At 50.6% G+C, this 24257-nt stretch overlaps 1 protein-coding gene across 13 annotated transcripts in view; it reads left to right on the top strand.

The window, feature by feature from the left end:
- RNF144A (ring finger protein 144A) overlaps positions 1–24257 on the top strand; it is a 112319-nt gene that overhangs the window by 44930 nt on the left and 43132 nt on the right. The window contains exon 1 of one of the 13 annotated variants that reach the window (XM_067008218.1): positions 2420–2543. The exons of 11 other annotated variants lie outside the window; for them this stretch is intronic. The gene's annotated coding sequence lies outside the window, so the exon portion shown is untranslated. Of the gene's footprint in view, positions 1–2419; positions 2544–16540; positions 16564–24257 lie in introns of those variants that run through there. One more of the 13 variants, XM_067008216.1, reaches the window with a different exon arrangement.

Here is a 24257-nt window from a genome sequence, read left to right as displayed (position 1 = left end):
TTCTTCTCTGTGACCCTTTGCCTCCTACGATCTCCCCAGCCCTCACGTTCTGTGATTCTAAGAATTAGTTCTTCTTTGGAAATGTGCAGATTGCCTCTCATACCTGAGAGGATGCTTTATGACAGTGGAGGCCTTTGGAAAACTACACAGAGGCACGAGAAGGGGAAAAGTCAACTGTGCCTTGTTTTGGTTTCTTGCTTATTGAAACGCTTTAATTTTATTTTATTTTTTTCTGTTTCTCCCCTGGGGTGGGCTAGGGAAGATATACAGTGTAGATGGAGACGTTGGTGCCTTTGGAAGAGAGTCTTTTTTTTTTTTCTTTTTTTTTTTTCTTTTTTTTTTTTTGCGGTACGCGGGCATCTCACTGCCGTGGCCTCTCGCGTTGCGGAGCACAGGCTCCGGACGCACAGGCCCAGCGGCCACGGCTCACGGGCCCAGCCGCTCCGCAGCATGTGGGATCTTCCCGGACCGGGGCACGAACCCGCGTCCCCTGCATCGGCAGGCGGACTCTCAACCACTGCGCCACCAGGGAAGCCCTGGAAGAGAGTCTTTATAGCAGAGCCAAGCCCCTGAGGCTTCCAGATAAACGCTGGCCTATGTTCTTATTTTCTGAAACTTAGCCTCGCAAGAGTCTGCCCTGATGCTTGGAAGCCACACCCAGAAGGGAGCCTCTGCTTCTGTGTTGTTAGCAGTTGAGTGACACGTCCACGAGGGTCCCTACACGTTGCCTTTTGCTCTTGGCAGTGAGAGCGGCCAGGCACACGTGATGGAAAGTGGTGACCCAAACCTGGAATTGAAGAAATTTAACCCGATCGTGAACGTGAAGAGAAAGCAGTCATGACTCAGACGTGCTGGAGTTCAGGGAAAGAATTATTGAAGTCGGAGGAGCCATGGGCTTGCTTTCTGCCTGGCGTGGATTTCGTCTCACTGGCCCTCAATTTCCTCACCTGTAAAAGGAAGAGGTGCTGCCGGCCCTGTCTTTGCAAATCGCCCCGCATGTGGCTGTGTGTGTGTACTTAACTCCCTTTGCCCTGGACGGGCGAGGTGTTGCAGGCAGGGTGTCGGGAGCTCTGCCGTGTTCACAGTCACAAACGGTTTGTTTGCTACCTTCAGTATGAAAGGAAGAACAGAAGGAAATACTGTCTGCCTTTTATTTTGAACTTGGCAGTGAAGGGATTGTGTGAAGCCATTGCTCAGTGTAATGCCAGTTTAGGGTGTGTGTGTGTGTGTGTGTGTGTGTCTGTGTCTGTGTGTGTGTCTGTGTGTGTGTGGTATTGAAGAAACCTTTAAAACAGCCTGCTTAGGTGTTTGAAATAAACCCGGCCTCCTTCATCTCTTTCTTGGTTTGTGAGTTTATCATTTGACTCTTTATGCCTTTTCTTGTATTTTCTCTTTAAAACATCAAGCCATACTTTTGCAGTTGGAAAAGAAGTGATAAATGCTTTTCTCTCTTTTAAGTCTGATGTTAAATCAGTCCGTGGTTTTCTCACTGCCTCCTACTACATTACAGAGAGGTTGGTTGCTTCATAGGTATTTGATATATATTTAGATTACGTTTTCTTTCTTTCATGGTACTCAGATGTTAAAAGGATAATATGCAGCAAGATCAGACCAGCAAAAAAAACAAATGATTTTCTAAGGAATGGAGGTGTTTCATTTTTGCCGTTGAATTCCTGTAGAAGTACACTGTGTGTCTCAGGATGCTATCTGTTCATTTAAGATTTGAGTGACGACTCAAATCTTAAATGAACAGATAGAACGTAGAGTGACGTTAGAATGAATGAACGTAGAGTGGTAACTGAGCTCAAGGCTCTGGGAGCGGACCTTTTGGGGATTTGCAGGTGTTTGGCGTAGATCCAGCCTTCACAGAGATGTTTGTGTACTTGGGGAGATGAGACACGCATGATAGTGACATGGTTAATACTTCATTTCAAGAGACACGTGTCACTAAGAACTGGGAATTCCGATGAAGGTGGCTCCGGCAAGGTTGTGCTTTCATTTCCGGCACGTGGCTTGTTACTTTCCATCTCTCCCTGGTCCGTCTGCCTCACATCTCTTTCCTCTCGCATAGCAGCACCCTACCAGTCCCTTAAAGGCCCACACAAATAGCTCCTCTTCCGTGAGGCATTACCGATGAGTTCATCTGGAATCGCTGTGTCTCTTCTGGGAACCCCTAGACTGTTTGGCGTTAGCTACGGTGTCTGGTTGGCATTTGGAAATATCCCATTGTTGACTAAATACATGTAAGATTTCGTGAGAAGTCTTTAACCTTCTGACAGGTTTCCTCATCTGTAAAGTTAGGGTAACACATATCCCATTGGACTGAGGTCAAGGCTAAATTAATGTAAATAGGTAAAGCTCCTAGCACTTACTGGGCAACCAGTAAAACATCACTTCTTTTCCCTTCTGTATTGTGTAGTTATTTGTGCACGTGTCTTATTCTCTCACCTGCGTTGGAAACCTCCTGAGGCTGGATGCTGCCCTACCCAGGGCCCGGCGCAGACCCTGACACACAGACTGGACGGCCCTTTGCCCTCTCCATGGTTTGTGCCATCGTGAGGCCAATGCAGAACCTTTGGAGTCTGGTTGGTCTTGGTCTAGGGAGACTGCATGATCATGATGTTGATCTTGAAAGACGGAAGAATCACGGGGCCGTCCTCGGCGTAGAGAAGCAGAGGACAGGGGAACAGTTGCGCGTGGCCTGGAATCAGGCGGCAAGTCTGAGAGTAGCGGGTTGATTGTTGAGATCCAGCTTTCTGTGTCTGAGGCACGTGAGGACGTATTTTTCTGTCCCTTCCACAGAGAGGCACTGGGCCTTGAGAGGAGGGATCGAGGTGGCGTCATGAGCTCTCCGATGACACAGATTTTAAAGGCCCAGCTTTGGCACGAGTGTATCTTCACCCTCACTGGCCAAGCAAGGGGTCTTTGGGTTGAAGTACGTCCGTGCATTGTAGAGAGAAGAGAAAAGAATCTCCACTCATTCTGTTAGGGCACCAAGTTGCCACGCAACCCATTCTGATCAGATGATAGACCCCCGTGCTGGCGTCTTCCTGTTCTTGAAGTTGTTGATGGAGCCGAGCGCCCTCCACGTGCCCCAGCCTTCTCCTCACTTGTCACGCTGCTCCTTGGCCCCTGGCTCTCCGAAGTTAAACCCTCTGTCTGGCTTCCTCCCCCTTCTCAGAATGAATCTGTGTAGGCAACTGTGGGATGTCCACTTAGATGTCCTCTGCCTGAGCCCCACGTCTGGAAAGAAAATGATGGAACGAAAGAACATTACAAGAGAAGAGAGCCAGATAAACCACATGGTTTAACTAACTCCCTTTCCTTCCTCCTTCTCCCTTTATCTTTCTTCCACTTGTCTTTCTTTTTCCACACCCTCCCTTCCTTCCTCCCATGGATGAGTAAAAGTCTTCCAGCTGGTTCATGACCTGTCCAGGGGGTAAAGCTCAGGGTTTCTGTCTCATTTGTCCTTTATGTGCTGGTCATTGGATGAGGAACTGGGGCCATTGAGATGCAGTTAGTCTCGTCCCCGGTCCCAAGCATCCTCACCTGGGGAAGGCATCGGTCACCCAGGCTAGACAGAGTGGAGTGGCTTTGCACTGGAGAAGGGTCCCTCTGGGGGCTGTGCTGGGAAGTAGTCTAGTCTAGCCTTTTCCTTGCTCACCGACTGGCCCACCTCACCAGCTTGAGGCAGAGCTGTAGAAGAATTAATGAAGTGGCCCGGAAAAGAGGAGTAGGGTTAAAGGAAAACCGCTGCAAGAGTAGAGGAGATGCAAAGGCACGGCAAAAACGCAGGGGCAAAGGAACACACTGGTTCCAGTGTGAATTCTCCTTATTTGGAGCAGAGCTTATGGTTTGAGATCAAGGAGACAGCAAGGAGATGAGATACAAAAGCAGGGTTTTCTGCATAAAAAGGAGTCCCGAGTGCGTGTCTATGCAGGGCCCTCGTTTGGAATTGCGTGGAGCCATGTGTACTCAGGTGGGAACCGTTTCCTGTGCCTTGGCTGGCGAGGCCGATTTGAGCGTATTACAGGAGCATAAGTGCTCTGCAGACAGATGGGCAGTGATCGGGCTGGTGAGGAAATGAGGACGTGTCCTTCGCTGTTGAAGGAGGGTTCTCTGAGGCGGTGACACGAAACGGGTTTTCTGACCCAGCTGGGGAGACTGAGGTGTCTGTGCAGGGGTCCCCGCCGGCCCTGCCCGCTACCCACCACACCTGCCAAGGCTGACGGGAGCCTTGGGGGGCGTGGGCTGGCAGCACCGGGCCCCCTTCCCTGGGGAGGCTAGATTTCTCTCAGTCACAGAAAGGTCTGTACATTTTGGGCCTTGATAAAGTTTGGGGGACCAGTTTCTTATAAAGGCAGAACCTCCCAAAGGCTTGGACAAGGTTGTAAAACGTGAGCACAGGTCGCTGATCCACGTGCAGGTGACTTCCCCAGATGTGCAGGGCTGATAGGCCAGTGGCACCAGTTCTTGGAAAATATTATAGGATTCTATCTTCAGGGTTTCCTAGATGAAGCCACCTGTCTGTCCTTTCCAGGTGAACAGTGAAGTAAGCACAACACTTTTCTTTTTCTGCAAGTAACTTTGTAATAGTAGAAGGAAATCTTTGTCTTAACTACCAGGTATATGTTTCTTGGGGTTTTCATTTATTACGTTTCCAGTTTTTAAACAGGATTTGCATTTTAGTTTTGGGAGAGTTAAAAGTTTAGTGTTATTTTATTTTATTTTATTTTTTATTATTTTTTTTTTTTTTGCGGTACGTGGGCCTCTCCCGTTGCGGAGCACAGGCTCCAGACGCGCAGGCTCAGCGGCCACGGCTCACGGGCCCAGCCGCTCCACGGCATGTGGGATCTTCCCAGACCGGGGCACGAACCCTTGTCCCCTGCATCGGCAGGCGGATTCTCAACCACTGCGCCACCAGGGAAGCCCTAGTGTTATTTTAAAAAGGAAAAAAAAAGAAAGAAAGAAAAAAGGGAAGAATAAAGAAGATTCTCCCCAAACCAAGAGACCCGTTCAGTATTAGGAGAGTCCTCACTCAGCAAGCACCTGCTGTGCCCTTGTGAGGCCCTGAGTCTGCCTCGTTTTTTCAACTCCTATATAGTAAGAAAAGAGGAGGTTTCATTGACCGTGTGAGTCTTAATTGTGACAACTTGGCCAGAATGGCTCTAGAATATCTTAAGATTGGGGGTACCCTCCCAGTGTTGGGTGTTTGCTTCACCTTCAGGCTAATAGGGTGCAGGACCCAGACCACAAGCACGGCGGGCAGACTCTGTGGCATCCAGTTGCCATGGCCCAGCGCTGGGCTTCCCAGAGCCGGGAAAGGCTGTGCTTTGAGGGTTGTTTGAGGGAGAAGGGTACATCGCCACTGGAGAAATCCCCAGTCACCAAAATGTCCAAAACAATCTATTATCAAAAGCCCATGGTAGGGTTAGAGGCTAATAGTAGCTAAATTAACAACCCCCTCCCTTGCGTTTGTGAAGTCCAGTCCATGTTGGTTTGAGAGGGTGAGTAATTGGAGGCTCTTTGGGGTGGGGTCTGAAGAGCCTCACGTTTGTCTAGTAGAATAATAACTGAGGAGGGTGTTCTGTGAACAGGACAGTTAGCAGGTTAGTGGTTAGGGCCACTGGGCAGGTTTCGGCATGCCAGGTGGTCCCTTGGGCTGTGGGTACCCAGATGGGTACGGGAAGTACCCGATGCCCTGTTGACAGACCTGGGATACAGAGACTGGGTTTGCGTGTCCACCTGGAAGCCCTTCTGTCTTGGGAACATCCACGTTTCTGCCCGGCACAGACTCCTCTTCTCAAATCAACCCTGCTTTCTTGACTTCTGTTACCGTGCCAAGCGTGTCTCCAGCACCTGCGAGGGGCATTGGGGGGATACTTCTCTGTCTCCTCCTCCCCCGAGCCCCCATCCTTCCCCGCATCCTTCCGGCATTTTCCCTCCCTGACTGTCCCATCATCCTCTGCTCCTTCATTTTCCCATTGCCATCCCCCTGAATGCAGGTTCTCCTCAATTCAGACACGTATTCTAATAAATTCTAACCCATCTCTGTGCATTTAGGTTGTTCTGTTTCCAATTAGAGACTGATTTATCTGACCAATTACCCCAAATCAAGCTTTGAAAATGTTCTGTGAAACATCTAATTCCTCACGTACAGAAAGACACAGCCCGTTTGTCACCTGCCCCAGGCAGTCTTCCCGAAGCTCAGAGCTCATCGGCAGGGGGATGGAGGCCCCCCGGTCTGCAGTGACTCCTGCGGTCTGTACCCCGCCCCGCCCCCTGCAGCACCCAGCTGTGGGGAGGAAGCCCCCATTAACCACTGGGGGGGCTGCTCCGGATGAATCCTGCTCTGGCTGCCTTTCCTCTCCTGCCTCACTCTGTACGTCTACAGCTGGGTCTCCGGGATCACTTCCCACATAAGCTGCTTCTGCTTCTGGGGGCGGCCAAGTTGAGATGCTGCCGTAGACTCCGTTTGTCTATGCGCAAAACGAGGGAAAAGCCAAGAGCTTGCTGGGAGCGTCAGATGAATTAAAGGGCATGGATGTACTTTTAAACTCAAAGCGCTAACACTATTTGAATTTGGAATCCGTGTGCTGGCGGACCTCCTATGAGCATTTCAAGGAACACCGATGCTTTTCAGAAACGGGTCACTGCTTGCAATGATGAGTCGCTGACATCTCTGGGGCCCGAGACATGGTTCCCTCTTGAAAGGATTCTTAGTTCTCTGGGATTTGTTGTTAGTTGCTTTAAAATTGTGTCCCTCTCCTGCACTGCACTACTATTCCCCGTGCGTTGCCACTATGACACGGAGTGAAGGGAACTTTTCTATGAAGACAGGATATTATGGCCTGGGACAGTCTGATGCAAAGACAGCGCGGCAGGGGCAGACGTCCTGGACGTACGGTCCGCAGACAGCCCAGCCCTGCCAACCCCGAGAACGTCCCTTTGTCAAATCCCTTTTGCTCTCTGGGCCACTGTCTCGAAGGCTGGCGGAGACACATTCCAGGGCCCGAAAATGCAGAGTCACAATGTCCTCCAGGATGACTCTCAAGGTGAAATATGTTGGCAAAAATGCTTTCATTTTATTTTGGTCGAAGGAAGAGCGCGGTGAGCACGGAGGGCGCCGAAGGAAGCCCGGTGGGCTTAGGGCCGCAGCCCCCTCCTGGCCGGCAGGCCCCGCTGAGCCAGCTGCGGTTCCGCCTGCAGCCAGGCAAACCCTTGACTGATTCTGGGAAGACACAAGCCCGTCCAGGAACTTTAGCGTGTCCTGTGGCAGTGGCAGGGAGGAGGGGCTTCTGACCCAGCCTGCTCTTGTCACAGAAGCAAACACGCTTGACACAAAGGTCGTTCTCTCCAACCTTACAAAATAGCACCCGGAATTCCTTGTAAATTTGTTCTTCACAAGTCAGTTGAGCCACCGTGTCTAGAAGAACTAACTCACTCTTCTTCAGGACAAAGGAGGCACTTAGAACTTAGGGGGCAGTGGGCAATGGCTCTGCAAATCCTCCTCCTCCTCCAGCATCAGAAAGGGTCATGGTGGCCACGCCGTGTCCCCTTCAAGGCCACCCCAGCCCCTGCAGAGAAAGCGTGAGGCTGGCAGAGCGTGACTCATCTTGTGGGACAGATGGGGTCCTGTGCCTCGGGCTGTGCCTCCTGCCTCTGGTCCAGGCCTTGGACACGGCCCTGGTGACAGCCTGTCACCGGGGATGGAGCTCTGGGAGTGATGCTGACAATGACAGTTAGTCCGTGAAGGGCACTGGCGGAGCTCAGGGCCCTCGGCAGAGTCACTTGGGGTCTTCACAGGTGGAATTAAGTGGAAATGAGGTTATTAAGGCAGACTCTAACCCAATATCACGAGCGTCCTCATCAAATGGGGAAATTTGGAGACAGAGACACCTCCAAAGAGAGGACGATGTGAAGAGACATGGGCAGAAGATGGCCGTCTGCAAGCCAAGGAGAGGGGCTGCAGAGGAGCCAACACTGCCCCCAGGCTGCCCTGGGACTTGCAGCCTCCAGAGCTGTGCGACAATCGCTGCCCGTCGGTGGTGGTGTGTTAAGGCAGCCTTAACTAGCTAATGCGCGTCTCCTTATCCCCATTCTATAGATGGGAAAACTGAGGCCGGGTCGCTGAGTAACTTGCCCAAGGTCCCCCAGAGAGCACGGGCCGCAGGTGGGTGTGACCTAGGTCATCTGGTTCCAGCCACGTGCCTTCGGCCCGCAGGCCCGGGGGGCAGGGCATGTGAGCCTTCTTCCTGCACAACCTCAGGGGCTGAGTTTCCTCACCCTGCAGAGACTTCTCAAGGGGCCCAGGGCTTCCTGCCTTTCTCCCAAGACCTTGTCCCTGTTCCAAGTTTTTTAAAATTAATTAATTAATTCATATTTATTTCTGGCTGTGTTGGGTCTTTGTTGCTGCGCGTGGGCTTTCTCTAGTTGTGGTGAGCGGGGGCTACTCTTCGTTGCGGTGCGCGGGCTTCTCATTGCGGCGGCTTCTCTTGTTGCGGAGCACGGGCCCTAGGCGCGCCGGCTTCAGTAGTTGTGGCGCACGGGTTTTGTTGCTCCGCGGCATGTGGGATCTTCCCGGACCGGGGCTCGAACCCGTGTCCCCTGCGTTGGCAGGCAGATTCTTAACTACTGTGCCACCAGGGAAGTCCCTGTTTAAAGTTTTGAGCTGAATTTATTGCCCCCGAAGCATGGCCTGCACACAGTTTACTGCAGAAAAAAAGTTTGTTTAAAAAAATGGCAAACAAACAAAACCCTTGAGGACATGAACTTTGTGAGCTAAAATCACTCAGCTCTACCTTACTTCGCTAAACTTTTTTCTTCTTTGCCACATTTTTCTTACTTGTTTTTCTTCTTACAAAGGATAACATACATTTGGTGAAATATCTGGCAAGTCTAGAGACACAGGAATACTGATTAGCACCTTGTTTGACTTTACTGCTGGTGCCACTGGTTGCCCGCTGTCCTTTTCTGTCCTGGCTGCAGAAGCTCCAGCTGGTTTGAGGTTCACCGTAGCCCGGAAGTTATGCGGGGGCCTCTAGGGAGGGCTGTGCAGCGTTCTCTTAATTCTCCAATTTCCAAGAGTCTGTGAACCATTGTGAACTGAATAGTTCACTATTTGAGCTGAATAGTCCTCCAGCTGTCTGGTTTCTCCGGTCGGCCTGATTTCTTTGGCGCCGTGAGCCCAGGACGGGGCTGTGATGCGGATGGGGGGGGTGCGGGCCCGCCGATTGGCATCCGGTACACGTGGTAGTTCCGATCTTGCCCCACATAAATGCCAGGAAGATGATGAATGCTGCAAAATTAAAATACAGAGCTACCTCTGCGATGTGATGGTTAAGACTGAGAAACAGATTGAGTTCTTGGGTGGGTCTGGATAGAAACAAGATACAGTGTCCGGGTTACTGAGCGTTCTGCTTGACCCTTCTCTGTAGACCTCTGCCGTCTGTCCCTCAATTCAGAGGCGTGAGCAGCTTATTCTAAACGCAGACAGCCCTACAATCTCACTGTGCTGGTATGGCGCCTCCACTGACCTGGGGATTAGGGGCCTGTCTTCTTTTTTTGATTTTTTTTTTTTTTTTTTCGGTTATGCGGGCCTCTCACCGTTGTGGCCTCTCCCGCTGCGGAGCACAGGCTCCGGACGCGCAGGCTCAGCGGCCGTGGCTCACGGGCTTAGTTGCTCCGCGGCACGTGGGATCTTCGCGGACCGGGGCACGAACCCGCGTCCCCTGCATTGGCAGGCGGACTCCCAACCACTGCGCCCCCAGGGAAGCCCCAGGCCCGTCTTCTGATTAGATTCTGCTGCTCTGCTGTGTGGCCTTGGAGGTCTCTTGTCTCTGAGTGATGTGTATGGAAGAGGGCTTGGACAGTGGGATTCCCAAAGCTCTCCCTGCTCTTTTACTGTGTTAACAGTATGGAGTAAACTCTGCTTAACTGCAACTCTACCTTTGAATGAGGCCTTGCGTGTTTTCTCTGCTGTAGGTTAAGTACAGCATGTATATTTCTAGATTCCTCGTTGGCTTCTTTTGAACTGAATGCAGTTTTCTTTCTGGTGTTTTCTCACCGGCTTACACACAGGGGAGACCACGGCCTGGTTCCCCAGCGGTGGGTCATGGGGAGGAGACTCATTTCTTTGTTCTCAGCCTCCTGGGGAGGACTGGTTCCCACCCCCAGGCCTACAGCCTTATGCAATAACCGCAAATCAGGCTGGAGCCACAGAACCCCTCCGTTCTCCTGGAAGCCCCAGCGCGGCACACAGCTGAGAAGATGCTAATTTTACCTGGTCTCCCTCCCCCTCCCCACCTCCTCCTCCTCTTCATCAGGAGCCAGGGTTTGGGGTGGGCTCTCTCGTGGGCACATCAGTTCCACAGAAAGATTGGGTGGCAGAGTCTGAAATGCTGCCACATTTCTTTGTTCATTTGTCAAACTTCAGGAGACAGCTTTCCCCCAGCCTACAGAAGGGATGTTACGTAACTTCTGGCATTCACCGCACCCCTCACCTTCTTAAACTGCAAGTCTTCATGTGTTTGTAACTGATTTTTCCCTTTTAGAAAAATTTTCGAGTGGGTCAGGCTGAGCAGAAACAGCCCCAGCTGGTTTCTTCTGTGGGCTTATTGCTCTTTCTTGGGATGGGAGCGTAGGATCAGACTCCCTGGCAACCCTTTCCCTTTCTAGCTCCTCCCCACCCACTTCCTGGCCTCTCCAGCTCATGCACCATCTTACCTTTGGCTGTAGATGTTGCTGTGATCTCAGTTGACAAGGCGGCCGGCAGGGCTCCAGGGTGTGTCTGACCCTCCGTGAGGGCGCTGTCCACACCTGCCAAGGCCGAGATCAGGAGGCCCATCCCTGGGCTGTGTCCAGGCTGAGACTCCCAGAGGAAGACCTCCTGTAGATGCTCGTGGCTGGCGGAGCAGTTGATGAGGCAGGAAAGAGTTGACGAGGTCAGTTCTCCAACCCACCTTAGCTAGAGAGGTGTACATCCTCTACCGGTGAGGAGAGAGTGATCATAATAACAGCATGTGTTGAATGATCAATAACAACAGACACCATTGCTGGTGATGCCCAAGGGGCCCCGGAGTTTATGGTTGGAAGGGTTGGATTCTGGAGCCGGAATACCTCGGTTTGGAGCTAGGCTCTGATGCTTAATGTTGGACAAGTTGCAGAACTCCAGTGCCTCAGTTTTCTCATCTATAAAATGGGGGTAAGAGTGCATACGTCACAGTTGGTGGAAGTATTAAATGAAGCAGTATGCATTTTACACAGCCTAAGATAGTGCCGTGGTAACTGTAAGCTGATGTTAAGTTGAAGAGATTTGCCACCATCCTGTGGCCGTGCTGGGATTCAAACCCAGTGGCCTCTGGTCCTGGAGATTGTCCACTTTCAGCAAAGGCCACTGTCTATCATACTAGGCTCCTGTGGTGTCTTAGGCTCCTTGGATAAAGAGACTTAGGATCTTCTGTCAGAATTGCCACGACCTCTTTAACCACAGCCTGTCTGGATTATTGTACTGCACCTTCTCAGCTCCTCGCGTCTGTATTGGGATGGTAAATCCATCCTATGGCCATTGACCCACGGAATAAATGCTTACGTAAGAGTCAGGAGCACAAGGCAAGATGGTGTAGCTTTGTCCGGAGGGTCTTAGGTACTGAGCATGGAGGTAAGACGTTGTGTCAGAATCTAAGTTGCAGTCGGGGTACCTCGGACCTGGGGCCGGTGAGATTCATGAGAGGGTCGTAAATGCCTCGCGGTGCGGTGGTCTCGGGAGACGCCATTGAGCTGGGTGGTGAGGGGGGCACGGGTTCACTCGGTGGAGGAGAGGCGTGGATGTCCGCGCCCTTGGAACACAGCTAGCAAAGGCCCAGGACTTCTTCAGGAAATAAACACTAGAGCACGTGGCCCAAATGGAAGGATCTTTCGTGGCCTTGACTGGGTCCCCGTCCTGCGTGATGCCAGGCGGGCTGTTCGGTGCCCAGTTTCTTCGGGCTCTAGTTGGCTAAGCATCAGGTTGTGACGTGTCTTCACTGCAGGCTCAGGCACTCAGAATAGAAATGATTTTTTTAAAAAAAAACAAGGGCAAAGTTTGTTACAGTATTTAACCGCGTTAGAGCAAGGGGATGGTCAGAAAGACGGGCAGGATTCCCCCACAGGCATCTACACCGGGGTCAGGAGACGGTCCCTGGTTTCACTGGCGGACAGCCCCGCCCATGGGTTAGGAGCTGCCTCTGGCTGCTTTGCGGAGCCTCTCTATGACCCACAAAGCCTACGGTAGGAACGGTCTGACCCTTATGGGGAACATCTGCCAGCCTCTGGTCTACACCTTTACTGGGCTTTTATAGCACATTATTCACTAGTGGAAGGAAGGATGTAGAAACTAAGATTGGGTGAGAATTCTAGACCCCGCAGCTCCTAGGCCATGGTTAGTGCTTGTCTACTGATGGTAGCTTGGACACCAGCTCCATCTCGTTCATGCTCTGTAAACTGGGATATGGCGAAGCTCACTTACCCCTGTTCACCAGGAGCATTGCAGCTGAACACACGGGATTCTTAAAAAGCAAGAGCGGTGATTGGAGCTGGTCCTGTGTGTCGCCGAGGCTACCTCTGGCCTCGTGACAACCAGTGCTACACGCGGTCTCATTGCATTCAGAAAAGAAAGACGTACGGCCTTGCGGTTGGAGAACAGGCCTGGGTCTTGCCTGCCGAGAGATGCCCCCCACCTCTACCCCTCAGCCTCCCTGTACCCCGGCCCTCCTGCACATGCGGGCTGATGTTTCTTACAGCTGTTGTATGACTTGGTGGCTCGTGATTTCGTGCACCCAGCAAGTTCTCAGTCAGTGTTAGTAATTATTATTTCTTAATCTTCATCTGGATGGATGTTGCTTTTTTTCCGTGTGGGAAATATAAAACCCTCCCCCAAAGGCTGACACTGTGAAAGTCTTATTACCCCGTGAGCTGACAGGCCCTTGTCTGAAACCTTAGCACTGACAGGCAGCTGACCAGAGGATGGTGAGCCTTTCGACAATACAATAAATGCCAGATTTTAAATTTGGAAGAGACATGGAGGAGAGCAGATATACGTTGACAGTTTTGGAACTCTGGGCTAGGTCAGAGAAGGAAAACACTATTGAAATATCATTTGGAACTTTTCTCTTTTACAATTTTGAAATGCATCCCCTGACTTTAAGTAGGCAAGTCTATGTGTAGAATGAACAGGCATTATCCCTTGACTGAATTAAGACCAGGCAAGAGACCCTCTGTTTATTCTAAATTACTGTTACTAAAATACTCAAGTTTATTTCATTAAAATCTTCATAATCTCTAAACAGGAGTATCCATCTAGTTCACAATCAATTTATTTAAAGGTAATATTTGAAGAGTCCTGTTTGCCTCTCTGCTTGGTCAGTCCCTCCACCCTCCAGCCCAGCCCACTCTGCTAGGTAACTGCTTTAATTGTGGTTCAGGTATTCATCCAGTGTTCCTTTTTTTTTTTTTCATTTTCTTTGTATTTTTCTTTTTTGTTGTTGAAGTATGGTTGATTTACAATGTTGTGTTAGTTTCAAGTGCACAGCAAAGCGATTCAGTTGTATATATATATATATATATATATATATATATATTCTTTTTCAGATTCTTTCCCCTTATAGGTGATTACAGATATTGAGTATAGTTCCCTGTGCTCTACAGTAGCTCTTTTTTGGTTATCTGTTTTATATGTAGTAGTGTGTATGTGTTCATCCCAAACTCCTAATTTATCCCCTTTCCCCTTTGATAACCATAAGTTTGTTTTCTATGTCTGTGAGTCTATTTCTTTTTTGTAAATAAGATCATTTGTATCATTTTTTTAGATTTCACATATAAACGACATCCTGAGATCTGTCTTTCTCTGTCTGGCTTAACTTCACTTAGTATGATAATCTGTTTTTCCATCCATGTTGCTACAAATGGCATTATTTGTAAATACGTTCATTTGTATCTTTTTTAGATTCCACATCTAAATGATATCATATGATCTTTGTCTTTGTCTGACTTGCTTCACTTAGTATGATAATCTCTAGGTCCATCCATGTTGCTGTAAATGGCATTATTTCATTCTTTTTCATGGCCGAGTAATATTCCATTGTATATATGTACCACATCTTCTTTATCCATTCATCTGTCGATGGACATTTAGGTGGCTTCCATGTCTTGGCTGTTGTAAATAGTGCTGCTGTGAACACTGGGGTGCTTGTATCTCTTTGAATTACGGTTTTCTCAGGGTATATGCCCAGTAATGGGATTGCTGGGTCACATGGTAGTTCTATTTTTATTTTTTTAAGGAACCTCCATACTGTTCTCCATAGTGGCTGCAGCATCCAGTGTTTCTTTATGCAAATACAAATAAGTACGCATATATATATATGAAGTTTATACAACATTCAGTATGCAACATACGTGTTCTACACTTTGCCTTTTAAATTTACTACATTGTGCAAATCTTCCCATTTTAATGCGTGGCATGTTTCTCCTCTTTCTGCAGTAGCCTAGTAATCCATTCCAGGGTTGATTTCCTCAGTTTATTTAACCTGTCACCTACCTGGATTGTTTTTAATCTTTTGGTATTTCAGACAAGACCGCAGTGACTGACAAACTTGCTCACATATACACTGGTCACATGCCCGAGAAGTGAGATTTCTGGATCAGAGGATAAATGTAGGTCAAGTGTCAGTAGATTCGGACAACAAAACCCTTTTGATGTGTTGTATCATCTCGGACTCCAACCAGTCGGGCAGGAGAGCAGTTATTGACGGACAGCCTCGTGGACGAGTGTTTTGTCAAACGTTTGAATGTTTGCCAGTTGGAGAATTGAGAACGGCATCTTACGCGGTCAATTTGCATCTCTCTCTTCTTAGGAATGTGTCCATCTGGGGGTACTTGTCTTTCTTTCCCTGTGAACTATTTCTTGTTCTTTGATCATTTTCTATTACTGTTGCTCTTTTATCTCTCAATTTCTAAAACTGTACAAAGGAGGTTAACTGGGATAAGTTTTGCAACTGTTTTTTAAAATAATTTTGTTATTTATTTTGACTTACCTTGGCTTTGCAGAAGTTTTTGCAATTGTATATATAAAGGAATGTTGCCAGGAAGAAACATAAGGTCTCCTCATTCTAATGAAGCAATGATTTTACTTGTGTGGGTGTGTATACTTTCTTTGTCTGTGGTGGCTAACACAGCATATGATTTTTATGCTCCTTTTCCACTCACCAAAATTATATTGTAAAGCCACTGGTTAAGAGTGTAAAATATCATTCTGTGGCTTGTACTTTTCCATTCTTCTGTTTTTACTGGTTTGACATTTCTTTTTAAAAAGTATATTTATGCTCTGAAAACTTTTTTAATATTACGGGAAATGCTATAATGAACATTTAATGCCCTTGATTTTTTTAATTCTTTTTTTAAAAAGAATTAGATTTATTTATTTATTTTTGGCTGCGTTGGGTCTTTGTTGCTGCACGTGGGCTTTCTCTAGTTGGGGCGAGCGGGGGCTACTCTTCACTGTGGTGTGCGGGCTTCTCATTGCGGTGGCTTCTCTTGTTGTGGAGCATGGGCTCTAGGCGCGCAGGCTTCCGTAGTTGTGGCATGTGGGCTCAGTAGTTGTGCCTCGTGGGCTCTAGAGCGCAGGCTCAGTAGCTGTGGCGCACAGGCTCAGTTGCTCCACGGCATGTGGGATCTTCCCGGACCAGGGCTCGTACCCGTGTCCCCTGCCTCGGCAGGCGGATTCCTAACCACTGCACCACCAGGGAAGTCCTGATTTTTTTTATTCTTATGGATGAATTCCCGGAAACGGTGTTACTTGATTAAAGGAGTTGAACATTTTTAAGGTCCTTGAAAAATAGTGACTGTTGCCTCTCAGTAGTGGTCTATCGTTATGTATTACCATTAGCCATGTGTGTTTAGTAGTGGCTCCATGACTGTAACCAGATTATTATAATTCAGAAAAAGTGCAATTGATTTTATAGGTGGAAAATCAGCCCTGTCATCTTCCACATGAGTAAATCAGGGTGCAGAGTGGTCAGGAGGTGGGTTAGGGTCACAGAGCTGGCTACAGCCGGTGTCCTGGCTCTCGGGAAGAGAGAGCTGGCACATTTCCACATGAATTCACACCAAAGCACAGGTGACTGGACATGGTTCTTTGGACAATTTTCACATAAATTTAACTGGGCCAAAATGAGCAATTTTATTTCACTGCAGAGAAAAGTCACACCAAATTGCTAATTTAGTAGTTATTGAGCCATCCACTCAGTAAATATTTACTTTCCACATGTAGCCCATAATACCAGGTAGTAGATATGACATGACGTAAAATCCTCCCTGTTCCAGAAAAGCTTCTAGAAGAGCAGAGATCCCTCTCACCAGTCACCCTGGCTTTCTCCCAGGCCTGAGTTTGGAGCATCAGGTAGATTGTGCTGATCTATTTTTATGGGACGCGTCCTCTGTGCCGGGGCCTTTGGATGCAAGCGTGAGCAAAGCCAATGAAAATCAGCCTCCTCGAGGAAAGGGCGGCAGAGGATAAACGAGAAAAGTAAGGTAAGCCGCAGACAGTGATGGGCTCTGAGGAGGAGGAAGGTGGGTGCAGGCGGGGCTTGAGGGCTTTGCATTTCACCTGCACCGCTGGGGAGTGGTGGGAAGCTCTCAAGCAGGAGAGACCTGACGAAATAGTGTCCTGCAGACACGTGAGGCTGCTGCGAAGCCCGGAGAAAGAGCCCCTCGGCCCCCATCCCTCATCGTCTCTGCGCAGGTGCGAGCAGACTTGGAGACGAGATCTGGGTGCCCCTGGGCGGGGGTGTGTGTGTGGTCTTCCACGGCCCTGGAGCACCCGAGCCTGCTCCTTTCTGGAATGTCAGGAAGCCGGCAGACGGCCCTTGATGCATCAGAGGCCTGTAATAACCTGTGAAAGAGGAAACCATTGGCTGGACATAGCGGGTCCTGTTCTTTTGGGTGCGGTAATTCTACACTGATGATTCTCACGTGACCAAAGAGTTGTACGTCTCTGAGAGAACGCAGTCCCTTTAGACCCATTATCATGTCAACAGCTTGGTCCTTCCCCGAAGCAGACTTCTCCACGTCTGTTCTCCGTGAAGGAAGGCTCCACGCACAGGAACATTGTGGGCCGGTCCGAGGCGTACAACCCAGGTTTCAGCACTGGGCTGGAAATAAACGTGCTTTTCTAGACTCGCTTTCTTATGGGTTTTCCCTGCAGGAATGCTGTCCACCTTGGAAGCTGGTGTTTTCGTGGGAGTTACCTGAAGTTGGCATCTCTGTTTCCCTGCAGGAAAGGTTGCGTCAGTTTATTTGATTACAGCCAGTTCCCTCATGGGTGGGCTTCGAACAGAGCTGCATGTTCAGGAGACGGTGAAGTCGGTCTGCAGGGGGAGTGCTGAGCCTGGTCGTCTGGGGCCTTCCTCTGTCTTTGTGACTCTTCTCTAAATTAAAGCTCTGTGTCTGCACCTGTGGGGGCGTCATCGCCACCATGTCAGAACTACGTTTGAGGAAGTTTTGTGGTTTTGATATTTGATAGAGCCCCCCGTGTTGTCTAGCTAGAGGCTGGAGGGTGGGGGCAGGCGGGGTGTTGGGACAGGAGAGGGGCAAGAAGGGGTTCGTGGCATCTCCATGAGCCCATCTCTCTGTCATGACTTGGGTATCTCTCTCTCCGTCCAGTAAGCTCACCTGCACTTCGGGTCTCCTTAGCCAGGGGCAGAAAAGAGAGACTGGAGCAGCTGTAGTGTTCTCTGAGTCCCTACTGGAATATGAGTTCTAGAATCGTGGGCGAGGGCTGAGCCTGGGGCTTGGGCACGTGGGTCTCAGGACTGGGTGGGATGGACCTGCGGTCATGGGCCCTTCCTGACCTCCTAACCTTGGCCACACCTCTGGACCCCTGGTCTTCAGTCCTGTCCAAGGACATAGTGATGCCCCAGCCTCCCTCACAGAGAGGTTAGGAGAGCCAGTAGGGTGACAGATTGTTTCTCCTGATTATTAGCAAGTACAGACTCTGGCACTGGGCCTGGGGAAGACAGAGGAGCTTTTTGTGAGATTAGGATTCATCATCTCATCAAAGAAGTTGAGCGCTGGATTGATTTCGGCATCTTAGCCGACTAAATGGACCGTCCTTAACCGTCATGGGGCCAAACGCCTCATTTCATAACTGGAGGACTCTCGGTGACGGAAAAGATAGTTTTATGTGCAAAACACGACACTGTCAACAGCCTTAGGTTAAAACAGCAGTGGCGTTTTTTCCTCAGAGGGTGGCCTCTTGTCACCTAAAGGTGGAACAGCCAGGCTAGCAATTGGCTTTTGTGTGCAGTGGACGAGAGTAGCGGGGCCGAGAGTGGAGCTCTTGTGAGTGAAGGGGCCTCTCCAGGCTCCCCGGAAGACGCTGCCAGCCCGTCAGCAACCTGAGCAGTGGGTGCTTTGAGGGCGTTCGCTGGACCCGAGACTAGTGGAAACGTTGGTGCCGGAAGAGAATGTGGCTGGAAAGGTCAGGAGGCCGGGTGAGAATTCTGGATTTGCCGTTTCTTACCTTGAGACTTCGGCAAATGTTTTACTCTTCTTCAGCCTCTGCTGTTAATCTGCTAAACGAAGGTAACTGAGCTGATTTCCTTCTCTGAAGTGTTGATTATCAACTATACAATAGGAAGTGTTTTTTGAGTAGAAGTTCAGAAATACTGCAGGCGATCGCAAGGGCGTCCTGAGATGCTATTCAGCATTGTTTGGTCAGAAAATAGGTATATCCTCTTCACCCCAGTGAAATAAGTAATGCCCACTGAGGCTAAGTATATTTTTTCCATCTAGTTAGCTAGGCAGGAAAGGAAAGAACAAAATACAGCCATATTTTTCTTTGAGTAGGTTTTTTTTTTAAACTGTTGCATGGTAATACTGACTCTTCTCATGGAACTTACTTTCGAGGGGGAAGAAAACAATACATAAATAAAGAAGTGCGTGTAGACAATGCCTGGGGTCACATAAAGAGGGGCAGGGGACCGGAGGTGACGGATTTTATGTAGGTGCTCAGATGATTGAAAGAAGGTGAAAAGGTGCGATAGGCTGTAGGTCATGGGCTTTGGAAAACAAAGATTCGTGATATTATTGTCATAAATCATCATACTGATGAAATGACATGGGATTCTTTAAGCTTGTGCCAAGCTCCCGTTTTCTAAATACGGGGGTCCTTTAATAATTATCAGGCCATTATTACATTGAGAAAATAGCTGAGCCCCCAAGGAATAGAATGACATGGAATCTGCCCAGCTCGGGGCACAGCGGGTTGTAATTTACTGGTGACTAAAAGTGAACTCTGAGTATACCCAGAGGTACAAATGAGAGTTTGGAGACGGCGTAGGGAAGATACTTGTCATAGAAGTGTTACACAGTCCAAGGCAGGGGACACCCCTTCTGCTCTGCACGTGGGATTTGCATGTCTCTGCCACGCCTGTGCCGGCAGGTGTCAGAGGTCACGCTGCTTCTAGATCTAAAGACATGGGCACTGAGTGCGGCTCCCACCTCGAGGTGATTTGCACTTGTGCGTGTCTGGTCCCTGTGCGATAATCACCTCATGGTTGGCTCCAAATAGGAGAAGCGGAATTTAAAGCTTCCTGTCCGCCTTCCCACAAGAAGTCTCCTGGATGCTGAGGGTGTGCGCTGGACCTTCTGACCTGCGCCTGCTGTGGTCTTCCTAGGACAAATCCTTAGGAGCCCCTGGGTCTCAATGAACTAGAGCACAAAGGATGGGGCACTCAAAACTGTCTTGTCCAGGCAGTGTCCAGCCTTTGGCTGTGTCCTACATGTGGAAGCAGAGAAAGGGCCCAAACCTCTAGTTCTTTCACTTCTTTTCTTCGAACCCCAGGCTTTGGAGAGTTGCTCACGGTTACGTGTGTTTAAAGTGGCATTTCCAGGATGCTGTTGTCAGGCCCTGGCCTTGGTCCTGACCTTGGGCCTGCTCTCCTGGAGGACTTCTTGTAGGAATTTCCTGTTCCTGAGCCTCATCCAGGAGTCCTAGTTGGCTCCACGCACGGAATCGAGGATGCCGACCTGTAAATCAGGGGCTGGCAGACTTTTCTCTGCAGGGCCAGATAGTGAGCGTTTTAGGCTTTGCTGGCCCACATGTCTTTGCTTGTGTTTTTTGTCTTATAATCTCTCAACATGCAAAAAGACATTCTTAGCCCGAAGGTTGTACAAAGACAAGGCCTGGCCCCGGTTCGCAGACTCTGCTCTTCACTTGGAGGGCTTCTGCCCCGTGCAGAGCCTGCCTTGCCTGCTGGTAACGTGTACCTACCGTGTCTGCTTCCTGGGAAAGCGGTTGAGCTGGGCTCAGAGGGGCTCGTGGAGATCCTGCAGCCGGCGGTAAATGATGGAGAAACGCTGGCACCTTCCTCCCACGCCCACCAGACTTGAGCAAGGGCAGCTCTGTCCTTCAGTCCTTCCACTTGCGAGGTCAAAGGCCTTGGGGCTGGCCTGGACCCTGTCTCTCTCGTAGCCGTACCTGGGCTGTCAGCTCGTCCTAGCGGCTTTTCTTTCCAAGCAGGTCTAGAGTATGGCCACCCGCCCTCGGCCTGTTTCTCATGGCGTCACCCGGACACACCCCGCCTCTCACCTGGACAGTTGCCGTTGTCTCCCACCGGTCGCTCGGCCTGTGCCTCTGCCCCTCTGGTCTGGCGGGGACCCTGGACACCATTTCAGCACATCTCCCCCGCCCTGCTTGTTTTCCCAACGCACGCGCATTACTGGCCGACACACTGTCTGTTTTACCGATTCACCTTATTTATTTCCTGTCTCCCCACTGGAGTGTTAGCTCCCAGAGGGCAGGGGTGCTTGTAGAGTCTGTGCACTGTTAACGTTTCCGGTGACCAGAGCAGTGCCTGGAATAAAGTGCTCCGAGATGCCTGTTTCATGAATGATCGACGGAAGTCTGTCTTCTGTTGTCCCAGGTGTGAATTCCCCTAGCGACACTTTTTAGTTCATCCCAATGATACCGCGTACATTTGAAAGCTAAGGGGTATATGTGTTTGCACGTTTCTCGGGCATGCAGACCCTGAACGACCCCAGGCCTCTGGCACGTGCCGTGGCCTGGCCTGCAGGGGCACCACCTGAAGAGCCCCAGGCTGGGCCATGTGTGCCTCTTGGTTGTTTCCGGCCCCTCACTGAGTCCTGCGTGTCATCCTGCCGGCTCTGTCTTTAGAGAATCTGGCGGATACCTGGCCTCCTCACTGAAAACATGAATCAGCTCTAACTGCCCGAGTGGAGTTTATTGTATCCACTTAACTCTGTTTTTAGCAATACCCCTTCCTCTCATCTGTTCTTAGGAAGCAAAGACAAAGCCCAAATAAACCTGATAGAGGAAGTGTATATATCGGTACAATAAGAAATCTGTTCCATGTATTTGGAAGCTCCAGATTTTACCTAATTTTCTGGCTAAAGTACATCAAGGAAGCTGAAACTGTCTGCAGCTCAACATTGACAAAAGGGTGATTCTGCTTGACTCCCCCAAGGTTTCTTTGAACAGATTCCCTGTCATTGTGTACCTTGTACTTGATCCCTTTTCTTTCACGATGAGATCTTCACGAGCAGGTGCTTCAGCCGGAGCAAAGGCTCTGGTTGTTGCCCGATGTGCTGTGTGGTGAGACCTCTGGCCCTCGTAATCCCGTGTCTAGAACAGTTTGGATCGTCACAGAACCCTAACGCCGGCGGCTGACTACTGATCGCGGTGCGTGGAAGGATGGGGGGGTGTAACCATAGGCCTGGGATGGGGAGGGGCTTGAGGTGGAATTGCCACGAGCCCTTAGAGAGGGAGGGCGGGAGTGTTGAGATGATTTCGTGGACAGTCAGGGCTCGCAGCCACAGGAGAACCCGAGCTCCGAGATGCGTCTCTGGTGGCAGGATCGATCCTTCGAGAGCATGTTTTATCCTCTAGCTCTCTCTCTCTCTCTCTCTCTCTCTCTCTCTCTCTGAGACGCATCGCCCCCCAAGCCCCCTGCCGAGGCCCCCTCTGCTGCTGCAGTCACAGCAGCAGTCACTCTCGCTGAGAGCTGGGTGACACCTTCCCAGGTGGGTGGAAGGAGGGAGGGTTCAGGGCCTGGAGGGATCCTGCGAGCCAGGCCCGAACCAGAGCTCAGATGAGGCTGCTGACCCAGGAGGGTCCAGGACAGGACACGGGGGTCGCGTGGTCGGTGGGCGGCAATGCTGACATGAGAACCCCGGCTTCTGGAATCTTCCCAGAGGCCCGTGTCCGTCCCACCGCGTGCTCCCTACTCCATGACGTCTTGCTCTGTTCTGTTCTTGTTCTGTTAACCCCGAGGGACGGACAAGCTCCACACCGAGGAATTTCCCAGGCTCCTTGTCTTAGCAGCAAGACCTCTGTTTGGTGCCTGGAAGGACACAGCCACGTACCTGTCCTACCCCGACCTGAGCTGGCCAGAGCGTGCTCCCAACGAGGAGCCATCAACCAGGACGGACTGCAAGGGTCAGGAGGATGCAGAGGACACCTGTGCCCCACTGAGGGCCCTTTCTTTGGCAGAGCGTGATTAGGAATGTTTAGAGCCGGGCGTGGGCGTGGCCCATGCTGTCCGCGCTCTATCCTACATGTCTGGACGGGTTCTGTTGCTCTTTTCTCTGTGTCCTTATCTGAAAAAGCAAAACTGGAGATGATGCTTCACTGTGTCACTGGCAGGGTTTGGCAACAGTGCCATCAGGGTGGCTCAGGACCAGCTAGAAGGCGGTGGGATGGCGTGAGGTGGCCGTGCGACCTCTTAGCCAATCCCCACACAGCTGGGAGCAAGGAAATGCTCTCTAAAAGGACTCGCAATCCGATGATGGTCCCCGTCGGCCTTAGGACGCGATGCCTTTACGCCTGACTTTTAAAGCTGTCGCTGGCTGGTAGCCGAGGGGTGACGTTTGCGGTGGGAATAATGGTCCCTTTGTGTGTCCTTCTGTGTGTCACTCCTGGACCGGGGTCAGAGAGCCAGGCTGGGCTGGGCCGTCCGCGGGAAGCGGTCTCTGATGAGGAAGATACCGGGGCGCTGCGAGTGAGTGAACGGCCCTTGTTTCCTAAGCCAAGCCTCCCACAGAGAGGCAGCTTCCAGAAGCAGGTGCCCAGGTCCGCCCAGGCCGGGGAGGAAGCGTCTCAAGGCGGGAGCCCCGGCTGGCGCTGGAAATGTCTGTAAGGGCTTTTTCAGCCGCATCTCTGTCGTGTCTGTGTGGGCCTCCCTCCTTTGCACCCCGGGGAGCAGCGGGGGCTCCGGGTCCTGCTGCAGGAAGACTCACTGCGTTGGCCTCGCCCCCACCCAGACTTTTCTCTGGCGAGAGAAGCGCAGACCCAGGGCACCAGGGAAGGATGGAGGGAGGAGGTGGGCTTGCTCGGTGGAAGGAAGCGACTCCTTTAAGTCAGCCTTCCCCTCCACCCCAGCGTGTGCTTCAGTGCCCGGTACCAGACGCCACATCACAGTCAGGCCGCGCCAGGGGAAGGAGCTCCTCTTCCCTCTCACCTGTGCAGGTGCACTTGAAAGGCGCCAAGCTCCCATTCGTGGATGGGTTTTTAAACCCACTTTTAGTACGTTTCAAGATTTTGAAGATGACCCATTTATCAAGCCGTGAGTCTGTAGGCAAGGCGGTCGGAGCCCCAGAGCCCAGTGGGGATGGGAAGCAGATCTCCTTCGCCCTGCAGACGACGTCTAGAAGGGGGTTACGTTGAAACATGTTGATCTTGAGATAAGTACAAGCAGAGAAGCCCCCGGGGCTCCCAGGGCAGATGCCACAGCATGAAAGGAACAGAGCATCGGGCCAGACCTCTGCCTTCCCTTCCCTGCTTCAATGCAACTATTTCCCAGCATTTAAAAAAAAAAAAAAAAGACAAGACTAAAACCCCCATATTTTACGGAAAAGGTGACTGGGGGACACCAGCGTCGGGTGACCAGCCGAAGACCTCAAGGGGAAACAGGCCTACCTTCCTCAGACGCGCGGCCCGGCTGGGACACGGGTTTGTGGGACAGCCTGGCAAGGGAGTTGCCTTACTGGATGGGGCCTCAGGGACGGGGTGCGGGGCGGCCGAAGGCAACGGGGCCTGTTTGTCCGGGAAGGGCTGACTGCCTTAGACATCCACGCTTTTAGCACAAAGAGGCTTCTGGGCCACTGTTAACAGAGGTGAGTTTATAGGCTTGTAAAATGGTCCGAATCTTTGGGAGGCAGGAGGGAAGTAAACAGAAGGTCCCAGGTTAAGTGAAGGCAAGTTTCCT

This window comes from Kogia breviceps, chromosome 11 (genome assembly GCF_026419965.1).
Source record: "Kogia breviceps isolate mKogBre1 chromosome 11, mKogBre1 haplotype 1, whole genome shotgun sequence".
NCBI lineage: Eukaryota > Metazoa > Chordata > Mammalia > Artiodactyla > Physeteridae > Kogia > Kogia breviceps.
Note: the sequence above shows the minus strand (reverse complement) of the source record. Positions and strands in the feature narration are given on the sequence as shown.